The 5,392-nt window shown below is 37.0% G+C and overlaps 1 protein-coding gene across 3 annotated transcripts in view; it reads left to right on the forward strand.

Moving 5' to 3' along the window:
* Positions 1-822: 822 nt before the first annotated feature.
* Positions 823-5,392, forward strand: part of LOC107653433 (cyclin-dependent kinase 16-like) — a 31,956-nt gene continuing 27,386 nt past the window's right edge. For all 3 annotated transcript variants that reach the window (XM_016440149.1, XM_016440147.1, XM_016440148.1), the window contains exon 1: positions 823-1,137. The gene's annotated coding sequence lies outside the window, so the exon portion shown is untranslated. The remainder of the gene's footprint in view (positions 1,138-5,392) is intronic.

Below are 5,392 nucleotides of genomic sequence, written 5' to 3' on the forward strand. Positions count from 1 at the left end.
ATAATTTGTGTTTGTGTGTGTATATGTATACTGTATATATATATATATATATATATATAGAGAGAGAGAGAGAGATGAATTAATTAATTAATTAATAAACAAATGAATGAATGAATTAATGAATAAATAAATATAATATTTATTTATTTATGCAGGTATTTATGCATTTAATTAATTATGTATTAAAGATTTATTTATATATTTCAACATTTATTTCATGATTTAATTTTGCATAATTAGGCTCTCCATAGAATACAAACCAGTATTCAAAAAATATTTATATTAGATAGATAGATAGATAGATAGATTGTCTGAATTTCAGTATACGCCCCATTCTAATAGAATAATACACTTACAGATGCACTTAATGATACACTTATTCCTTAAGCTAGGGTGTAACAATGTATATCTACATTGAGAAGCCTTTTTAATGATAAATCTGATCCTATTACAAACAACTGCAATTTAACGTAATTTTTTAAATAATATGTCAAAAATATGTAACAGCTCAGCATGACAAACAGTAGCTTACAGCACACTGCACTGCTACTGCATCTCCCCTGCGCATTCCGCCTGAATGGTACAGTCTAACTTGCTTGAACGGAACTCGGATCAGCCCACTATGAGCCAGTTTAATTTATTAGGGGTGGACGCTTTCACTTCGTATCCAAATTTCATGACTGCAGGGACGCATAATGTACAGAATCAACCTAATCAGGGATACATCATAATAAAACATAGATATATTATAAAAACGTATTAACTACACAAGAATTAGCTCAATGACATAATGACACGTTCCCCAACCCATCCAATGAGTGAGTGACTCCTGGATCTATTCGCAGCTGCTCTATCGCTTCCATGATCCACTCCAGTCCGGATTTGGCAAGGAAAGGAACAGCTGCTGTAACGTTTTAGCAATTGCAGGAGAGAAGGAGCATTGGTGAGACATGCGGGGTCTAGTGGAGTCGCTCCAGCAGCAGTGGAGACTGGACAAACAGCAGCAGCAGGAGTAGAGGATCATGGCCGAGGACTATTGGGAGAGCGCGGCTGCTTTGGGATATTATTACTGCTGTTAAGATTACACGAGCAACACACACTCATTTACACAAGCTCACACGGATCTCAACTCCACGGGTAAGAAAGCCATCCCGGATATTGTCCTGTCCCACTCTGATATTTCATCGCAAAGTGGGAAAAGCATCAAAATGGGACAGAAAAAGTAGATTTAGGCCGTTTTTGCGTGTTAATTCGCGCCGGACAGTCTGTGTTTGAAACCCTGCTTGGGTCAGTAACGTTAGGGCTGTTGAATGGAAACCGAAAGATTGTTTAATGATGTATGCGAATGGACAACATAAAAAGTAAAATGAAGGAATAAAAGTAAAAAGGAATCAATCTCGCATTCCTGTACAATGGCCGTTTAATGCTGGTCTTTAAAGCCAGCTAACTAGCTAACCTGGCTAGCTAACCTGTTTATGTGTGGTTTACTGTGGATTAGTCAGCAGTCTGGCTGCAATCAAGGTTTAGTTTTATTATTTTTACTTATTTATGGCTTGCCTGAGTAATTGTCTTATCCTGAGGGAGTCTTGTGCTTTATTCAGTCGTGTTTTGCTTTCTAATAATGTCATCTGAATTACCTCAGGGGCTTATACAATATGGGTTTAATGAAGGTGTATGTTCATTTTGAGCAATTTTGTTTAACATATTAATAACATATGCTATTAAAAATAGTATAAAGGGTAATATTTAATCAAATGCTTTTTAGGGAAACATTGTCAATGACGTATTTTACGTTGGCATTGGCATCTTGTGACGACAGCATAACGTCACTCATTCAAAACATGACGGGGTGTTATATAAGTCTACGTCATAGTTGTAAATATGTAGTATCGAATTCATGCTATCTTAGGGGTAAAGCTATACTTAAATCCATTACTGGTAATGATCCTTCCAGCTCATATTGATTTCCATTGATTTCCCAGCAGGTGACACCACTTTTGGTACAAGTTAAACTGATGGAATGGGGAAGGAGGAAGAGTGATCCATTCCGACTCGATCAAAACTTGTATGAGATGCAGTAACGAGAAGTCTCCTTAAAGACTCAGTTCTGGTCAGATGGAGGCGTGTGTTTGACAGTTGCTGGTCTGATTCAGAATGTCATGTTGGAGGCGTGGGTGCATGTTGAGGGGGTTGGGGAGATGGTTTAGGAGTCTTTAACTTTGCTTTCCTCACCTAAATAGCCTTACACTGTTGTGGCATGCATCATTTCGATGCTTTAGTTAACTGGCGTTCATCAACCTAAATTTAAGTGGTGGTTTCCATTGATCGCTTATTTAAGAGAATTAGGGAAAGCACTTGACCTTTGACTTCAATGTTGGAAGTAATTGGCTTCGAAGCAGGACTAGAATAATTCCAGAGGAATGTACATTGCTCGCAGAATTAGTCATTTTTAAGGGTATTTTTAGTGATAGATTGGGGAAAATTAACTGAAATCTGTGCATGCATAACCAATAAACAAAACAGGTACCTCTTTGCCACAAATTCACCAACAGCTTTTCACACTTTGCACTTCTGTGTGTTTTATTTCATTAAATTGCATTATGTAGTCAACGTTATCTTGACCTGCTCTTTTGGTCAGTATTCTCATCAGTCATTGAAAAACCCATACTTATCAAACATTGGCTTATTTTGGCTACATGATCTTGTTTTTGATGTTGTAGACTGTTTTGTTTTAAAATATATCACCAAAATACCTTCATCCCATTTACCTGCTCATCATTTTAAAAATATTTCTGGCACATCCCTTAATTTGCTTTTTAGGTTGTGGATTTCTACATGGCACATTGTTGACAATAAACTATTTCTTTGAGTAAGATAATAAAATACCATAGTTATATTTAGTTAATATAACTATTTAATGACAATAAAATATTATTTTATTTAATGATAGTAAAGATAAAATTAATATACATAAAATGCATAGCAAAAAATGGAAATTAAAACCTGTCATAGAAAAATAATTTGCTAGTTAAATGCTAAAATAAAAATGTAATTATTTTTTTAGTTTTCTTTTAAAAATATTTAGGGAGCAACTGCCTTAACCCACTTTTTAATGATAATAAAAATAAAATGAACATACATAACGTATAACAAAAATGGAAATTAAAACAAAATAATAATAAAAGATAACAATACATATAATTCACTAGAAAAAAAAAGTTATAGTTAAAAACGAAAAAATATATATACGTTTTTAGCTTTCTTTTTAAAATATAGCATCTTCCTTAATATTTATTGATTGTGTGTTCCATAGCTTTGAGGCATAATTGACAAAGGCTGCATCCTCGGTTTCCTTTCGTCTGTTGTAATCGTCTTCATTATTGCTGTATTTGAAAATCTTAGAGCCTATAATGCCTCAATGTATAACAGTGTCCAATTAGAAAGCAACCTACATGAGCTGGCTGATTTTTCTAGTTCTGGCATGTGTCACCAGCATAATAATATTGATGAAGTGCTGTGCTGTACGGACACCTTCTTCCGCTTTTCCGCCGCCGCAGAGAAATGACAGCAACACAAACCCCTTTGCGCTCAGAGGCTGGTTGATGTAGTGCTGTCTGGACCTGGTGTTCCAGAATAAGTCTCTATGAAGGTCACCCCCGTCGGGGTGTAACCTTGTGTTTGGATGCATGTCAGTTTGGTTGGAGAGGGATGTTGGGGGCCCATGGCCAACATGGACCGGTGCTTTGTTTAACTCTCTTGCATATGATCAACTGAAAGATGTTTTACTGAAAACAGGGTGTTTTTTGCCGCTTGCCTGGGTAGGTTTGTAAACTCATCGACATGGACGAAGACGAAGCTATCACACACTGTTAGTTGTCCGAACCCCATGAAGCATTTATTGACCTATAGAGTGGATAACTGAGCCTCAGTCTGCGCCGTATCGATGCAGCTCAGTTAAAGAAACACCTTGGCTCTGAAACTGAGCACTTCCAGTATGTTTGCAGGAGAGTTGAGATGCGGTTAGTCCTGTGTTAGCTAGCAATGGCCCACAGAATGCTGTCCTGCATGCTGTTTTGATGGTCGACTGCTGCGGGCAGTAATGAAAAGAGATAGAAAGAGTCTTAAAGAGTCATCAACCCTGATTAAGTAGCACTAAGACGATGCCGAGAGCTGAAATCAGCCCTTAACCCGGTGTAGACCGCTGCTGCTTTCCTCTGGGGCCACAATCACTCACCAGGTCATGAATGAAGCCAGTATGGAGCGAAAATGGTGGAGGGTAAACAGGTTAAGCTCATGTGTATATATAACTGGGTCTTGTTTGTCTTTGATTACTAAACTGATTAGGGAATGACTTGATTCATTTTGGCTCCGAGTAGCAGATTTCCCAGCTTTGTCAGCCATTCAACCACATTGCACACGACTGATTGTTATTCAAAATGCAAAACATGATGAATATTATGCAAAATGTCCTTTAACAGTCAGAGTTCCTCCTCTGAGCTGTTTGTCACATTGGTTTACTGTAAACGAGAGAGAAGGTTTGTGGATTTCCTGTTGATTGTCTGATTCAGGAGATCTGATTTGAGGCTGCTTGGTTCATCTTGAATTTCTGAGTAGTGTTGTCACGGTACCAAAATTTCAGTATTCGGTACCGATACCAGTGAAAATCCACGGTTCTTGGTACCAATTTCGGTACCAAAGCAAAACACAAAAACATGCTAATTGAACAACATTTTTATTAATAACGTTAAACAAAAATTAAATGTACAAAACCAATGCCGACTTGGTACCGAAATACCGGGTCTTTTGACAACACTATTTCTGAGTAAGATAAATAAAAGACGCTTCAAATGCCTTGCCTTGATTGCCATTGGATCTGTCCCCATTTATTCGCTCTTCGTTTCAACATCCGTGATTTTTCGTCATCTTGGGTTTCAACTATTTCATAGTATTTTTAGTGTTAACCTTCCAACGGTTTGCCTTGGAGTTCTTTAAAACCCTTGTTTTTGGGTGTCTGTACAATAAAAAAAATTGGCAAAGATTTTCCTTTATCATCACTTGTTGTGTGATCCCAAACCTTATGCATTCTGCTTAATGTGCTTTTAAACCCCTCAAGATTGGATTTTACATTGATTTATCACCTTGAAATACTGCTTTGATGTGTATTTTTGTGTTTTAAATTGCTCTTTGACATATTAAGACTCAGTGCACTACTTTTGAGTGGTTTAGTGTAGATATTCAGACAACTTCTATAAGCAGTATTTCTAAAGAACATGTGGTCTGTTACTTGTTTAACATGTTAAATCTCTCTTAGCATGGACTAGGGCTGCATGATTAATCGAATGTGCTTGTCATGCGCATTTTGTTAAAAAAGCCGGTTCTGTAATCAGCAGGA

Source organism: Sinocyclocheilus anshuiensis, unplaced genomic scaffold, assembly GCF_001515605.1.
Source record: "Sinocyclocheilus anshuiensis isolate Anshui unplaced genomic scaffold, SAMN03320099.WGS_v1.1 scaffold71, whole genome shotgun sequence".
NCBI classification, from domain to species: domain Eukaryota; kingdom Metazoa; phylum Chordata; class Actinopteri; order Cypriniformes; family Cyprinidae; genus Sinocyclocheilus; species Sinocyclocheilus anshuiensis.